At 43.4% G+C, this 18,080-nt stretch overlaps 1 long non-coding RNA gene across 1 annotated transcript; it reads left to right on the top strand.

Moving 5' to 3' along the window:
- The first annotated feature begins 16,034 nt into the window (after positions 1-16,034).
- LOC121771391 lies at positions 16,035-17,983 on the top strand. The gene is made up of 4 exons (XR_006044019.1): positions 16,035-16,079; positions 16,158-16,227; positions 17,255-17,318; positions 17,798-17,983. It is a non-coding gene; the product is annotated as an uncharacterized LOC121771391 (long non-coding RNA).
- The last annotated feature ends 97 nt before the right edge of the window (positions 17,984-18,080 follow it).

An 18,080-nucleotide genomic window follows, 5' to 3' on the forward strand; every position in this document is an offset into this window, starting at 1 on the left:
CTCTCATATCCATTTTCATCTTCCTCTCACACCCTACAACACCACTATGTCCGGTAACGACGACAACCCAAGCGGCTCTCACGGTTGGAACCCCGAATGGTTCGGTTCGCAACCGTTTCATAGTCCGGAAACGGAATATTCGGCCCCTCCTCTCACCCAAGATTCGGGCGTTCCGAGTGGCTACCGGCCATACCCAATCGACGATCAAGGTGCCTCCGATGGGCGCTACGGGTGGACACCGGAGCCTAGGCCTCGCGCCCCTTCCCAAATGCCGAATCCTCCATCTCGCGCCGGTGTCCGCACACCGTACTCACCGGCGGAGATGGAAAGATTGTTCAAGGCGTACTTGGAAATCTCCGAAGATGCGGTGGTTGGAACGAACCAATCCGGCGATCACTTTTGGTGGCGCGTCTCTAGCCGGTACAATGCACACCGGCCGCCGGGAACGATCGAGCGCAACGAGAGTATGGTGCGCAACTGCATCGGCCGAGCCAACGAAGAAATTGGCAAGTTCAACGGCTATTTCATCCAGGAGTCCCGGAATGCCGGGAGCGGCCGAAGCGAGGTCGACATCATCACCGCCTCGCTGAGCACCTACCAATCCATGAACGGTAAGTCGTTCAAATATCTTAACGTTTGGCAGGAGACGCGGACGCACCCGAAGTATAAGGGAGGCATAACATCCTCCTCTAGCGGCTCCTCCAAACGCTCACGGTCGGCATCCCTATCCGACGCCGGCGAAGAAGTGGCTAGCCAACTCGCCGAAGCTAACTTGGGTAGCCCCGATGCCCAACCAAGCGGTTCCCGACGCCGACCGCAAGGTAGGAAGAAGGCGGCGGCCGAACGACGTCGCGCCGCGACTCCATCTGCCCCTGCTCCCGAACCCGCACCCTATGTTCCACCTCCACCCCCGAACAACTCGTTGTGGGCCCTTTTGGCCCAACTCAATTTGGCCGATAGGTCAACTATGACCCCCACGCAACTTCAAACGCACGAGTCCATGATATTGGGTCTCCAAAAACAATTGGGGTTGGTGCCGCCGGATGCGTAGTCTTCCTCGGGTTATATTAGCCAATAATTATGTAATTTTTAATTTTTAGGAGTTTAATTATGTAATTTTTAATTTTTAGTATTTTAATTATGTAATTTTTAATTTTTAGGATTTTAATTATGTCTTTTTATTTTATTTGTAATTTGTTATTTTTATTGTGGTTTTTTTAATGAATTTTAGTATTATGAAAATGTTTTTGTGTAATTGAATTTTATATTAATTGTGCTCGTCCTTGCGGAAGAGCACAGTTGTGGGTGTCGTGCTCTTGCCAGAGAGCAGGCATGAATAGTACCGCCCGGGCCCACAACCGTGCCGCTGGCAAGAGCACGGTTGTGGATGCTCTTATAGGTAGTGAAACGACATCGTATCATGCTAAATTAAATCATTTTTATTTGCGAACTCCTTTCATCTCTTTTTTTCTTAATCTCTTTTTTTCTTAATATAGTGACACATAAGTAAGTCATCAAACCAAATTCTTGATTGACAATAAAATTATAAAAATCAATATGCCAATAACAACCCTCAAATTTTGAAGTTGGTATGCAAGTGGCCTTCAGGCTGCAGCAGAGAAGTTTGAAGCGCTGGAGAAAATTTCAGGCCAAATCACTAAGAAGCAGCATCTACAAGTGGTTCTAAACTGGCGGAGGCTGTTGCCGCTGTTTCCGACATGCGAGTGGCCAGAATATCTTCATGGGAGAGGCCAGAATATCTTCATGGGAGAGGCCAGAATATTTCCATGGACTTAGGCAACGCTGATTATCATTCATAATTATTTAATCCAACTTTTAATATATTCACGAGCTTTCGGGATTAAATTCAAAATAATAAAGCCTTTCGTTGCTCTTACATGGCATGATTCTGCATATATCTGTTTAATTATGCTCTATATATATGATGTGTTTTTATTATTATTATTATTATTATTATTATTATTATTATTATTATTATTATTATTATTATTATTATTATTATTATTATTATTATTATTATTATTATTATTATTATTATTATTCGATAGAGGATATTGCTAAAAGAATCTTGAATTTTAACATTTTCTATATTTTCTCACTTGGTCTGATTTGAGTGATTGTATCAAATGCGATATCCGGAAAGTTGTACAAGACCGAGGCCGCTCTCAAACTAGAAGAATTCAATCGAAGATAGGGAGGAAGGTTTCATTTTTATTTCAGTGTATTTGTTTGTACATAAGAATCGTTCTCTTATAGGAGAAGAATTATGTAAATATGGTAGGGAATAAATCTATTCCTAGTAGTATCAATTACATATCAATTACACGTTAATTGTGCAATTTTCCCGGTTTAGATTATCTCCTACAATCTTTCCTTCTTGACACTCCCCCTCAAGTTGAGCAACGGCATCTCCGATGTTCAACTTGCCTAGAACTTCCTTGAAGATTTTGGTGTTGACTGCCTTGGTCAAAATGTCTGCTAGCTGATGTTCGGACTTGATGAATGGGAGCTCAATAACTCCCTCATCGAGTTTTTCCTTGATGAAGTGACGATCGACTTCCACATGTTTGGTTCGATCATGTTGAACTGGATTTTCGGAGATACTGATTGCCGCCTTGTTGTCGCAGTATAGTCGGCTGCTTTGTGTAAGTGGAAAGCCCATTTCTGATAGTAGTCTTCGCAGCCATAAGATTTCTGGTATGCCGCTTTTAACTCCCCGGAATTCAGCTTCCGCACTTGACAAAGCTACCACCTTCTGCTTTTTACTTCTCCATGTCACCAAGTTTCCTCCAAGGAAGGTGAAGTACCCTGATGTAGATCTTCTGTCATTTGGATTGCTAGCCCAATCGGCATCTGTGTATCCATCGATCTCTAAATGTTCCTTTTTTCCAAGAAGTATCCCATATCCCGTCGTGCCCTTCAAATAGCGCACGATCCTCAATGCTGCCTCCATGTGACTTTCTTGGGGTTGATGCATGAACTGGCTTACCACCCCAATGGCATAAACTATGTCCGGCCTGGTATGCGCAAGATAGATTAATTTCCCGACCAAGCGCTGCCAACTTACCCCCTTCGTCAATCTTCAATCCATGATTTAGTATGATTGGGATTTCTGCCGGTTTACACTCAAGTAGGCCAGTCTCTGCCAATAGGTCTAGAGTGTACTTTTTCTGACGAAGAAATATACCATACTTTGATCTCAAAACCTCGATCCCTAGGAAGTACTTCATCGCACCGAGATCCTTCATCTCAAATTCTTGAAACAAGCTTTTCTTCAGGTTCTCGATCTCTTCCTCATCGTCTCCAGTGATAATCATATCATCAACATAGATGATCAAGCACGTGATCTTGTCGCCCCTTTTCTTTAAGAACAAAGTGTGGTCAGAGTTGCTTTGTTTGAATCCCGCGGAAGTCATAGCCTGACGAAACCTCCCAAACCATACTCTAGGGGATTGCTTGAGACCATAGAGAGTTTTCTTCAATTTGCAGACTTCTCCATTCTTGAACTCTCCGGAGTAGCCCGGAGGGGCTTCCATGTATACTTCTTCATTCTTTTTCAGTTCTCCATGTAGGAAGGCGTTGGTCACATCAAATTGGTGTAGTGGCCAGTTCTTGCATGCGGCTGATAAGGCTAATTTCATGCATGGGTCTAGGGATTTAATTCGTGATTTTACTAGGACTAACGCACGTTTTAAGCCAGGTGTGTGAAGGAATTCGCCAGGTCCAGGAAAGAAGACCAAAAAATCACAAGGTCGAGGAACTGGCGATTTAGTGAACGATTATGAAGAGAATTGCTCGACGGAGGAAGCTCCAGAGTTGAAGGGTAGAATAGGGATTTCTACGAAGACTCAAGGGCTATGTCCGCATCTATAAAAGGCAGAAGCATGCAAGCTGGAGGGATCTTCTCGGGGGGGAGACCTCACCACAGCCTGTTGCTTAGTTCACTTTCCCACACACACACTTGATACTAGTTTGAGGAGATCTCAGTTCGCACGTTCGGGTTTCATCTTAGCTTCCGATATGGTGTAACACCGCTCTTGTTAGGAGCGAAGAAACAATTTATTTTCCGCTTTCCGCATTTTACTTACTCTGCCGAGCTTCGTTGTTCGAAGCTCGGTTCGCTGTTTTCACCGAATAGTTTCTGGTTTAAATGCAAGTTTGATTTTCCGTTATGGCGATTGTGTTGATTTCTGGTTTGATCGTTTCGCTTATTGAGATTTTGGAGTTTTAAATTGTCTGAGTTGGATGCGTTTCGCAGCTGTTTACTGAGTTATTGTAGGTTAATGGTCAGATCTGGGAGATTGGAGTTGGATTGTGGAAGAATTTTGGTTGGATTTGCTGGATTTGTTGGTTGTTGGGTTCGGATGTCTTGGATCCGGAGTGGATCAAGTATTCTGACGTGAATCTGAGTAGTTTCGATCTGATTTTCATGCTTAGTTTACGTGTTTTACTTTCATTCCGTCTAGTGTACGCAGATCTGATGTTTTTCCGAGTTGCAGCAAGATAACGACGACCAAATCTCTATATTCTGTCGAATCTCGCTTTTTGCTCTGTTTTGTTCATCTGCAAGTTTAATTCGGTTGAGAGGATGCATTTTGCTGCGAGCTAGCGTCAGAGTTTGTTAATCTGCAGTTCTTTCCGTACTTGCCATTTTTGGAATTATGGTCCCCACTTTCAGTCATATTCTGTTTAGCTAGATTAGGTAGTTGTTTACACTGTCTAGGAAGTGGTTATGTTTCTTGTTGTCGAAGTCTGAATTTACAAGTTTAACATGTCCTAGGTCTAGCATTTACATTTTCTGCCTAGGTCTAGAGTTAGTTTAAAATTCTCAACCCTTTTGTTGCGTGGCAGCAGCCATTTGTCTGTCCAAAGTCTCTGAGCACTACTTTGCGAGTCCATCTCTGTGGGATCGACCCCACTTCCCTATACTAATTCATAGTATTCGGGTTGAGGGATTTATATTTTTTTTGAAGGGGAGTCGATGTGTGTCCAACGACCAAGCACTTTATGTTCTCTTAAGTTCCTAGACCTTGTGCTCTAGTGGATTTAAGGAGCATGGTGTCTTGACCAAGCGCTTGCAGTGATCTATTTCTGTGCACACGTGTTAAAAAATCCTCGTTTCAGCGGCCACGGAAAGTAGCACTCTTACGGTACTTATCTTGGCGACCGGTGAGAAGGTCTCATCATAGTCTATCCCATATGTCTGGGTATATCCTTTGGCCACCAATCTGGCTTTGTATCTTTCGATTGGTCCATCTGCCCTGCGCTTGATTGTGAATACCCATCGACATCCTACCGGCTTCTTCCCTTTAGGCAGGTCGTGTTTCTCCCATGTTTGATTTTTTATCAAGGCTTCCATTTCCTTCTCCATTGCTGCTCTCCAGTGTTTGTGTCTCATGGCTTCTTCAACAGAACGTGGTATGTCCTCATCTTCATATAGTGCCGCCTCGAAGGCCCTGGCCATCTCAGTCAGCTGTCCAATCACAGTATAGGCTGCAGGATATCTGGATTTTCGACCCTGCCAGTCCGGGGAGTACCTTTTGGGTGGGACTCCCCTCGTACGTTTGTAGGGCAGCTTGTACAGTCCGGTGTCTGCATCCACCCCTTGATCCTCATCTGCTTGTCTCTCCCCCTCACTTCTACTCCCATCATCCTTCTGTCTCACATTGTTAGTCTCGTCAACTTGAGAAATATTACTGGGACTTACCTCAGGAATGGAAGACGGTGAGGATAAATTGGGGTGCTGACTATGAGACCTCGTGGATGGCTCGATGGTGTCGCTAACCTCCGTTGTGGGGCTGCTCTCAGGTTCTTGGTTCGGCGTCGGATTGATAGGGGGAAAGGGTGAGTGTGAGGACGGCTTTGTAGTGGGATAAAGACAACTTGGGGAGTCGCTAGTGTCTGTCTCCCCCTGACTCCCAAGTTGTTGATAAAAGTATTCTGATTCAACGAAGTCACAGTTCATGGTGGTGTAGAGGTGGCGGTTCTTTGGGTCATAACACTTGTAGCCCTTTTGGTTGGCCCCATATCCGACGAACACACATTTGACTGCACACGGTGAGAATTTCAATCGATCATGTTTTGGGATGTGGATGAAAACGGTGCATCCAAAGATTTTGGGTTCGAGGGACATTGAAGATGGTATTTCTGCGAAGGTGGATAGGGTGTCGAGAGGAGTTTTGAAGTTTAGGATATATGTGGGGAGTCGGTTTTGTAGGTAGACTGAGGTGGCTATGGCTTCGGGCCAGAAGGATTTTGGTGTACGTGACTCAATAAGGAGGGCCCTAGTCATTTCAAGGAGGGTCCTATTTTTCCGTTCTGCTACCCCATTTTGCTCGGGAGTATAGGCACAAGTGGTTTGGTGAACAAGACCATTATCAGAAAAAAAGGTTTGCATTTTTGTGTTAATGTACTCGCCCCCATTGTCGGACCTAAGGATTTGGATACATTGCTTATATTGTGTTTGGATAAGGTTATAGAAAACCACAAATTTCTCAAAAACTTCGGACTTGTTTCTCAAGAAATAAACCTAAGACATTCTAGTACAGTCATCCACAAATAATAAGAAGTATCTAAATTCATTCCCACCAGTAACGGGTGCGGGCCCCCAAATATCAGAGTGTATCAAAGAAAAATGATTGCTCACACGAGTATTGTTCAATTTAAATGAGTGTCTATGGCTTTTGGCCAAATAACAGGTTTCACAATTTAAACTATCTGAAGCAGAAATTTTTGGAAAAAGTAGGCGTAAATATCCTAGAGATGGGTGCCCTAACCGACGATGCCACAGCCAGGTTTGCTTGTCTGTCAGTCTGTGAGTCAGCATTGCAGCCCCGGGTTGAGCCATCCTGTCTACATAGTATAGTCCTCTGTGTTCAGTGCCACGCCCAATTATCCTCCCCGTGTTCGTATCCTGTAAAATGCAAAATTGAGGTTGCATTAGTAAGTTGCAGTTAAGTTCTCTCATCACTTGACTAACAGATATCAGTTTGTGAGACAACGAAGGAACATATAGACAGTTAGACAGCTTTAAATCCGGTAAAATAGTAATTGGGCCAGCCCCTTGAGCGTGTGCTAAATCTCCACTTGCGGTCTGTATATAGGTTTTTTGTGTGGTGGAGATATTGGCAAAATCTGAAGCATCATAGGACATGGTATCGGTGGCTCCACAATCAAATATCCAATGATCAATTTTTCCTTGGTTTTCGGGAGTAGTTGGGATAGTTGGTAGGTCGCTTAATGCTTGGAAGGCATTTCTACACTCAATATTGGGCTCAAAACTCGGTTTTAATTTTTTCGGGGGGCCTTTTTGCAATTTCTCAAACGTTTGGGTGGCAGATTGACACATAAAGGACATAGGGGGTTGGGATTTTAATTTTGCACAAGATTTGGGGTCATTTTTGGATAAAAGGAAAAAATGGGGTGAAGAGTAGGAATTTAAGGAATATGAGGGGTTTGAGTAACAAATCCCCTCTTTACCTCCTTGAACCCTAGCCGCCATGAGTCCTTTCCCGAATTATGCTTGAGTGTTCCCGATTGCTGCCCCGGACGGAGTCGTCGGCGTGAGGCTGTTGCCCGTCGGTATTCCACCGCTATCCGGGTGTGATCCGGTGATGGTAGCGTCGGACCAGCCCCCTTCTGCCACCGCAACTGCTGCTCTTCCACCACCGCTTCGACCCTGATTTCGGGTGGCCGCCTTCGCTGCTCTGGCTTTCTTTATTTCGTCCCACCATTCCGGGTATCCGATTAGGAGGAAACACCCTTCTTTGGTGTGTTTTTCCCCCACAGTGGGAGCAAATGAGTGGACTTTTGTCCTCTTCCCCTGTTCGGTTGCGTCCTGCGGTGTTTGAGGAGTAGCCGGGTGGCGGTGGCCGGTTTATGGCGGCCAATCCAGCGCCGATGCCTCCCGTCGGCAGTCCCTTCGATTCAGGTTTGAGAACTCCTGAATTAATGGCTTCCCTTCGGATTATTGCATACGCATGTTTTACTGTGGGGAGAGGATCCTTATTGATGATCTCCTTTTTGACCGCATCATATTTGTGATCTAGGGCTCGCAAGAATTGATATACCCGAAACCTTTGCTCTCTCTGGTTGTATTTCTCAATTTCTGTTGGGTAACGGTTTGGATCTCTAGTGTCGATCATGATCCATAGATCCTGGAATTTGTTCCATAACTCCTCCAATGTCATTGTACCTTGTCTCATGTCGTATGCTTGTTGATGCAGATCCCATATTTGGACAAGATCCGAACCACTCCCGTACGTGATGGCAAGTCCATCCCATAGGTCTCTTGCCGTCTCATATCGGGACACCTCATTGACCAGGCTTGTCTCGAGGTTGTTAATGATCCAATTGAACACCGTATCATCCCGTTGTTGCCATTTTACGTAACCGGGGTCTTCGGTCGGGGGGGGTTTTGAAACTCCAATTATGTGAGATGCCAATCCCTTTCCCCCGATTGATCGCTTCATGAGAGTCATCCACAGGGGATAGTTATCTCCATTCAACTTGGTTTTCACAGAGACTTCTCCGAAATTTTTGGGATGGTCTGGTTGAATGGGTTGGTTTAATTTTGATTGGGTTGCCGACTTTGTTTCTGATGGAATGTTGAGGTTTTGCTGTATGAACGCCGCAAGTTGTGCGGCAAATTCGGTTGGGAAGCCAGATTGGCTGCCCTTGGTTTGGGTTTTTTTTGGAGTTTCTGGTTCGGAATCTGACATGGTTTATGTTGGATGATTTGCAGGTTTTGGTTTGGAGAAGGTTAGGCTAAAGGTCGAGAATGGTTCGGGGCGATGATGACTTTGTTTCTGAGTCCCATGGAGTATGGAACCCGCTCTGATGCCATCTCAAACTAGAAGAATTCAATCGAAGATAGTGAGGAAGGTTTCATTTTTATTTCAGTGTATTTGTTTGTACATAAGAATCGTTCTCTTATAGGAGAAGAATTATGTAAATATGGTAGGGAATAAACCTATTCCTAGTAGTATCAATTACATATCAATTACACGCTAATTGTGTAATTTTCCCGATTTAGATTATCTCCTACAATCTTTCCTTCTTGACAGCCGCTATTAGTTTTATCATTTTTCTGAACAAACTTAGCAAATAGTTAAACCACCTCACCAATTTAAAATATGTTTGCATCAAATCAACAACATATTACAAATAGAAAATTGGAATATTTCTTATAAGAAAATTGAGAATAAATGTTAAAATTTATGATTTTAAGAACGGATTCTTAAAGTTGAACACGGATCAGAATTTAATCAAAATTCATAATTTTTAAAGCTGCGCACTGGGTAATGGAAAAATTTCCACTATAAATTCCATTGGACAATAAAGAATTTGATAATCAAAGTCGTTACCGGAGGAGAGAAGAGTGTCAAGATCGATCACCTCAAGACAATTTGGAAGTGATAAGTATTAAGAAAACGGTCGGAGACTACAAAACCTATTTCCGACATGCGAGTAGCCAGAATATCTCCGTGGACAACTCTCATCACTCCGGCAACATTTTCAAAAGCTTCTCAGTTCCCACCTCTCCTCCCCAAATTATCTCCTTAAATAATCAATCTAACTTTAATTATGTTTATGAACTCAAATTATTAAAGCCTTTTGTTGCTCTCATACGGCAACATTTTTATATGAGCATCACCACCGTGAATGGGTCAGTATCAAGAGGAAACCGATTTGGACTTCTTATGGCCGGAACACGAAGCTGCACCTACAATTTGTTAAGAACCTTGGTGGCACAAATGGTAATTTTACGTTGTTCCTTTTTTCTCCACAATTTTTTTTTGTTTTGGTAGGCGATGTATATTCTAAAATTGGATATAAAAATTTCCTATTTTTCAAAGACAAGAAATATGCTTTTGCATAAATACTCGCACAGAATTGCACAAAATATTTTTAAAAAATGGGTGATGATACCTATGTTAGCTACGCTCGCAATTACCATTAGTTACATTGAAAACTTATTTTATAATGTTAATTTAATTTGATATGCTAATGTTTTTGTGTTGACATAATTTATTTAAATTAATTGTGTAGTTGTAGAGCCATCACCAATATCAAAATCGAAGCGCTGGAGAAAATTTCAGGCGAAATCACAAATGAAGCAGCACGTACAAGTGGGTTCTAAGCCGGCGGATGTGCAAACCTACTCTGCTGCCGCTGTTTCCGACATGCGAGTGGCCAGAATATTACCTTGGACTCAGACAACGCTCATTATTATCCTTAATTGTTTAATCCAACTTTTATTATGCTCATGATCTTTCGGGATTAAACTCATAATAATAAAGCGTTTAGTTGGTCTAGCATAGCTGATCCCCACCTCTCTGACCCACGTTATCATCCTTAATTATTTAATCTGGCTTTTATTATGTTCATGAGCTTATGGGATTAAACTCAAAATAATAAGGTGTTTTGTTGCTCTAATATGGAAAAAGTTAATATGATTAGCAAATAATAATTGTGCATTTATGTGATGTGTTTTTTTACTACTCCAACTACTTATTGTTTGTATGGTTTTTTCACTAATTTATTTTGGAAAAATAGGATACAGATTCAAACATGCAAAATTTATCTGTTTGGATATGATCAATTTTGTGTAGATATTTGAAAGCTCGCTCCTCCCTGCCTCTTCCTTCGCTTCATTGTTGTCCTGTCGTTGTGGATTTATCAAGTCGGAGACCCAAACTGACCCAACTGATCGATGAATGTCTTCACTGCAGATGCCTGCGAATGGATCCAGTGAGCAATTGAGTTGACCAACTTGACTTATTTCCGACTCATCATGTGCGAACGAAGAAACTCAAGAGCTATTTCAAAACCTTAACCCACAATACTACTATTCATTAAAGGGAAGTAAGGATCGAATCCCATAGAGAGGACGTGTTCTACATTTGTTGTGGACAAGTTGGGAATGACTGCTGCCACGCTTCACTAAAGTGGGTTAAGTTAAAATTACTACGGGTGTGACAAACTGAGAGATTTACTAAACTAAACTGATCAACACATTTGAATTTGTGAACTTGTATGACGGTTTCCTGAAATAGCCAAACATAATAAAAGTAAACTGGTGTCAGAAAGCTACAAAGTGTACAATAGAGCAAAACTTTACTAACAAACTCATCTTCCTCAAACAACCAAATCAAGGAACAGAGTAAATTAGATCTGCAGAGAATTTCATCATAACAAACTTAGCATGAAGGAACAAACTCACAAGACTAACTCATAACTGTAAATCAAACCAGAAAACGACGACTATGAACATGTAGACGAACTGACCTACTCATACTCATGCAGAAATCGAAACTAAACTTAGGATCTACGCCTACCGAAACAAATCAGACACGATCGCATCTTCAATCAACGTAAACATGCTCAGATCTACTCTACCAGACTGCAATTAACCAGATCTAAACTTCATAACACATTACATCCACTATTTCTTCACAATCAAAGAGCATTCATAGATTACAGATCAGATCCAACAAGATTTACAGTAATGAAATACTAGAGCGAGATATGCATAATAAATAGTAAATCAAACATAGATCAGAGAGTTCATGCATGGTAAACGAGCTTTCAACAATAACAAAGATCATTAAACCAAAAGTACTAAGTCAAAACATCCATAGTCTACGACATCAACGTAAACTAAAAGTGAACAAAGCCAAACAGAAATTGTTTCATCTCTTCTTCTCGAAGCGGAATTACAGAACCAAAATATAGAAGTGTGATAAAACCGACACCAACCACCACTAACTAAACTAAACTAAGAACCAAGTGTGTATGTTAAGGGTGAAGTTCCCTTAACACGATAAAAGGCAGTCGCCGGAGCTTTGCCGGTCGATCAAACCAAGATTTAGGATTGCAAAAAGATAAAAGACGATAAAAGCTAAAAAGATAATTTCATATTTCTTGATTGGAATAGAAGAATACAATATCTCCTATTTATAAGACTATAATGACTTAGGGAATAAGAAATAAAGATACTACGAATATATGGAAAGATATGTTAACTAAATAAGAGAGATTTGAGGATATTCTTGAGATATTCACGTATCAACTCCCCCACGGTTCAAATTCACCTTGTCCTCAAGGTGGAAACCACGAAGCAACGATGAGAGTTGAAAGCCAACAATTGTTGCGAGATGTCTCCTCCTGGATCAAACGCACAACGAATAGCTGAACGTCTCCCTTCATCCGTATCAAATTCCTCCGTATCAAAGTTGTGGAGTAAAGCAGCTAATTTATCTCTTGCAGCGGCTACATTTCTTTTAGCTTCTGCTATTTCTTCTAGAGCTTTTTGGACATTGCTGTGCTTCTTCCCAATCTCTAGGAGATATACCTTTTTTGTTTTCTGCTTCGGATCGTCGTCGCGATCAATCACATGATCTTGCTTCCTCTTCTTGTCATCGCCGCCGCCCGCCGCCGTAGACATGTTAATTAAGATCACACGCTTTGGCTCCAATTCATCATCAAAATCGTAAGCGTCCACACCATCAACGTCACAGTACTCCTCCGCGTAATCACAAACCACGTAATTAATCGTCATCTCACCCGGATGAGTCATCGGTGGAGACATCGACATCGCCTGAATCGCGAGTACATCACTCGCTGACACGAAATCACGCGGCGTCGGTGCATCATCATCCACGTCCACGTCTGTTTCGTCGTCGTCATCTTCAGTAGAAACCGGTTCCCGATCGTCGTCGGAAACTGAATCGGCTGTGATGTTTGCCTCTTCGCTGTCGTAGGAGTACAGATCCTCGTCGTCAGACTGAGACGCGATGATGAGCTTCCACGCCGACAGAACTTCGTCGCCGACGAACGACGCCCCATAACGCTGTCCCCGGCTCGACGGGCCGCCAAACCCTAGCAGCGGCTGCTGAGTAACAGCCGTCGCCGCTGTCATCACGGGTCTCTCGCGTGCGGAGTTCCCTCTGCCCAAATTCCAGTCGGTGTAGGGGGGGTCGGGGTCAGGCCAAGGCGGCGGCTGAGCAATTGCAGCACGTCGCTCCAACGCGTCCATCCGAGCCTCGAGGCAAGTCAACGAAGCTAGTATATGTTCAAAAGCCAACGCCGGCGTAATCAAAGCGCCCGATGACGTTGTAAAAGACCTCAGTACGCTACTGCCGCCGTCGGCAGTCACGACGATCGGCTCTGTGCGGCTCTCCACACGATTCGCCATGAAAGAATGAGTTCGACAATGAAAGCGCCAGTTGTTAAGGGTGAAGTTCCCTTAACACGATAAAAGGCAGTCGCCGGAGCTTTGCCGGTCGATCAAACCAAGATTTAGGATTGCAAAAAGATAAAAGCTAAAAAGATAATTTCATATTTCTTGATTGGAATAGAAGAATACAATATCTCCTATTTATAAGACTATAATGACTTAGGGAATAAGAAATAAAGATACTACGAATATATGGAAAGATATGTTAACTAAATAAGAGAGATTTGAGGATATTCTTGAGATATTCACGTATCAACTCCCCCACGGTTCAAATTCACCTTGTCCTCAAGGTGGAAACCACGAAGCAACGATGAGAGTTGAAAGCCAACAATTGTTGCGAGATGTCTCCTCCTGGATCAAACGCACAACGAATAGCTGAACGTCTCCCTTCATCCGTATCAAATTCCTCCGTATCAAAGTTGTGGAGTAAAGCAGCTAATTTATCTCTTGCAGCGGCTACATTTCTTTTAGCTTCTGCTATTTCTTCTAGAGCTTTTTGGACATTGCTGTGCTTCTTCCCAATCTCTAGGAGATATACCTTTTTTGTTTTCTGCTTCGGATCGTCGTCGCGATCAATCACATGATCTTGCTTCCTCTTCTTGTCATCGCCGCCGCCCGCCGCCGTAGACATGTTAATTAAGATCACACGCTTTGGCTCCAATTCATCATCAAAATCGTAAGCGTCCACACCATCAACGTCACAGTACTCCTCCGCGTAATCACAAACCACGTAATTAATCGTCATCTCACCCGGATGAGTCATCGGTGGAGACATCGACATCGCCTGAATCGCGAGTACATCACTCGCTGACACGAAATCACGCGGCGTCGGTGCATCATCATCCACGTCCACGTCTGTTTCGTCGTCGTCATCTTCAGTAGAAACCGGTTCCCGATCGTCGTCGGAAACTGAATCGGCTGTGATGTTTGCCTCTTCGCTGTCGTAGGAGTACAGATCCTCGTCGTCAGACTGAGACGCGATGATGAGCTTCCACGCCGACAGAACTTCGTCGCCGACGAACGACGCCCCATAACGCTGTCCCCGGCTCGACGGGCCGCCAAACCCTAGCAGCGGCTGCTGAGTAACAGCCGTCGCCGCTGTCATCACGGGTCTCTCGCGTGCGGAGTTCCCTCTGCCCAAATTCCAGTCGGTGTAGGGGGGGTCGGGGTCAGGCCAAGGCGGCGGCTGAGCAATTGCAGCACGTCGCTCCAACGCGTCCATCCGAGCCTCGAGGCAAGTCAACGAAGCTAGTATATGTTCAAAAGCCAACGCCGGCGTAATCAAAGCGCCCGATGACGTTGTAAAAGACCTCAGTACGCTACTGCCGCCGTCGGCAGTCACGACGATCGGCTCTGTGCGGCTCTCCACACGATTCGCCATGAAAGAATGAGTTCGACAATGAAAGCGCCAGTTGTTAAGGGTGAAGTTCCCTTAACACGATAAAAGGCAGTCGCCGGAGCTTTGCCGGTCGATCAAACCAAGATTTAGGATTGCAAAAAGATAAAAGACGATAAAAGCTAAAAAGATAATTTCATATTTCTTGATTGGAATAGAAGAATACAATATCTCCTATTTATAAGACTATAATGACTTAGGGAATAAGAAATAAAGATACTACGAATATATGGAAAGATATGTTAACTAAATAAGAGAGATTTGAGGATATTCTTGAGATATTCACGTATCAGTGTATGCGACGGAATTCAGGAGTTTGAGTGTTGGGAGCTCCCGTTTCAGCCCTAGGAGTGAGTTGAAGTTTGTTGAGTGCCAAGAGCTTGGAAGCTGCCTCCTTCCTCCTTCTCTATTTTCATTTATAGGAAGACGTGAGGTCTTGATCCTTAGGGCAACCGTCCTTTGAAAAGTCTTTCCTACCCTTTGCCTTGGGGATCTTTTTTGTGTGACGTTCAATCTCCTAGTAGGGTGTGCTCCTGCTGCATGCCATGTGATCTGATTTGAGCAGTTTGCGCAGCGAATTTGACTCCTTCTCCTTGACTCGTTCGTCCGCCCAGTTGATCAGTTCATTACGGCTGACTTTCACACACACTCAGCTCACATTTGCACGTTAGATCACAGAATTGGTATAGTTTTATCACAGAACACATACATGAAACGAGCCTTATCAATATTTATACAAAAGCATATATGTGTCACACTGAAAAATAGGAAATATTTTATCTTTTAACTTTAGATTATACAATGCCTGTCAAAACAAATAAAATTTAGTAAAAAAGGGAACAAAGTAATATTACTATTTGTACCACCAAGTTCTGTGACGGCCTTAAAAAACTGTTCGTGCATCTTCATCGTCCAACGTAGCTGCTGCCTCAAATACAACAGCTGAAAGAAGTCCAAATTGGTTTCCAGCTGAATCTGCGGTGGTATTAGAGCTAGAGATTTAAACGTGCACAATTAATGCCTTGTGTACCTATTCACTGTAATACCCGAAAATTTGTGGAATTTTATTCTTTTAATTAAGGATGAATTTTTATGTTTTTGTGTTTAAAATATGGTGTGGAAAATATTTTGTGTTTATTTGATTGTTGTGGATGTGGTATTTTCTTCCTAGGCAAATTAAAATGGAATTAAGTAATTAAGCTATGAATAAAAACTCCTAATTAACAAATTAAATCCCTCCCTCCCCAATTCTCTCTTCTTTTTCGAAAAAAAACCTCCCCCATCACCCCATGATTCTCTCAACCGCCCCCACTCCCTCATAACCGATTTCCCTCCCCCTCTTTTCCGTTCGTTCTCTCTTCTCGGTCTCTCTCTCTCTCTCTCGCTCTCTAGCTCTCATCTCTCTCGAAGTGTGCTCTCACGGTAAGCTCTCGCCTCTCTCTCTCTCGGTTTACCTTTCCCCATTCATCCCCTTCTCATCATCATCTTGGCTTCTTCAAGGTGTTACGCTCGTACGTTGTAAATCGGTGTAGGGAAAGCTTCGAATTTACGTTTGAACTATCCAAGAAAGGTAACCAAACCCTAACCCTTGTTTAATTCGAAAACTCATGCATATAGGACGTTTTGGATGGTTTAGATGCTGAATAGGGTTTGTGGCTATGTGATATGGTTGAGCATGTTTTTGGTAGTAACTGGCAGTGGGTTCCGACCCCTTTTTATCTAAGCAAACGATCTCCGTTGGGTACGAATTTTGAACTGTATAAAGGTTAATGTGGCTTCTGTGTGGTGTGTAATTTTCAGGCTCTTTGGATGTCGTATGAATTTATTATGATTTTTGCAAGTAAACTGCGCAGTTTCGCGAGTTGTATGTTTTTGGGAGATGTTTTCATGTGCAATTGGCGTGATTCTGAGTGCTATGTTTTTGTGATGAATGTGGGTGTGTTTGACCAAGAGATGGCTCGGGAAAATCAGTGTTTGGTTCGAGGGTTTTGCGTGGGTTGGCCGAGAGTTTTAGGGGCCGGCCTAGGGCAGTGTTGTGGGGGGGTTTTTGAAGGGATGATCCCAGGTGTCTGGGTGTGTTTTGGGACGGAGAATGTGTGGTGTGAATGTTGTATAGGGTTTGAGAATCGGAAGTTGGAGGAAAGTGAGTGTGCACGGGACGAGCCAGGCGGCCGAGGTGCCGAGCCAGCGGCCGAGGTGCCGAGCAGGCGGCCGAGGTGCCGAGCCAGCGGCCGAGGTGCCGAACAGGTGGCCGAGGTGCCGAGCCAGCGGCCGAGACACCGAGCCATGTCGAGACGCCGATCCTTTTTCCGAGTTTTTCCGAACCTTTTCCGAGCCAAGTGAGCCGTTTGCACAGTAAGGGTATGCCAGGACTTGGAGTGCTGTGTTCGTGTGTCGTGTGCGCGTTTTGGGTACGTCGTTTGCGTGCGGGGTGTGTTTCGAACGTGTGACTTTGTGTGTTTGTTTTGTAACATGTTGTTAAGTGTATGTACGTGTAACGTGCTAGATGTTGAAGTCGTCCACGTAGGAATCATGCATTGTCGTTTAAAGTCTCGTCTCTTCTGACTCTAATCATGATACAATTTATCTTTCAAAAGGGTGATCGTTTACGAGGAAAGTGTGGTTGAAGAAGGGAATTATTTTAAAAGCTAAGCAATCGAGGTGGGCTTTTCTACCCTACTTTTACGTGGGTTGTTTTTAATACGGACTCTGTTCCGGAATTGTTTATGGAGGTGAACTGTTTGTCTTGCCAAATGTTTTGATTTGAAACCTATCTGAAGTGGTTTACCACATATGTTTAATCGAATTCGGGTCTGTTGGGCTGCGAACCCTCAGGCTAGTGTACACGAGACTGGGTGCCATCTGAGAGCAAGTTGGCCGGTCTAGATGACCTGGGGTGTGGCCACGCCCCTTGTCACCGTTTGGATCAGATAGTGTATGATTGAGGGAATAAGGGTGGCAATATCGGAAAATGACTGCGCAGTCGAATTTATGAAATATATTTTGGTGTACTTGGGTTATTTTCATTACACTCAAAACCCCAATGTTACACTGTTATGGCATGACAAACTATGATTTTGGCGTGTGTCCACTGAGTGCCATAAGTACTCAGCCCTGCATGTTGTTTTCTTAATGTGCAGGTTGAGCGGCGATGGGGAGGACGGATGTTGAGCAGTTAAAGTCAAAATGCGTTTCACTTTGTTTTGGATAATGTCGTGTCGTCATACCCGGCATTATCTGTCTCTTGATCTTTTTCCGCTGCTTGTAATCCGAAACAATGTTTTCATTTAAACTCTGGTTACTTAAACTTTTGAAATGTCGCTACAGTACCTTGTTTTAAAATGAATTTCCTTTTATTAAATGTCTTTGGGTCAAATATTCTTGTTTTTCCCCTTTCTTCCCCGCTTCTTTACTCCTCCCCTA

Source organism: Salvia splendens, chromosome 16 (assembly GCF_004379255.2).
Source record: "Salvia splendens isolate huo1 chromosome 16, SspV2, whole genome shotgun sequence".
In the NCBI taxonomy this organism is placed as follows: domain Eukaryota; kingdom Viridiplantae; phylum Streptophyta; class Magnoliopsida; order Lamiales; family Lamiaceae; genus Salvia; species Salvia splendens.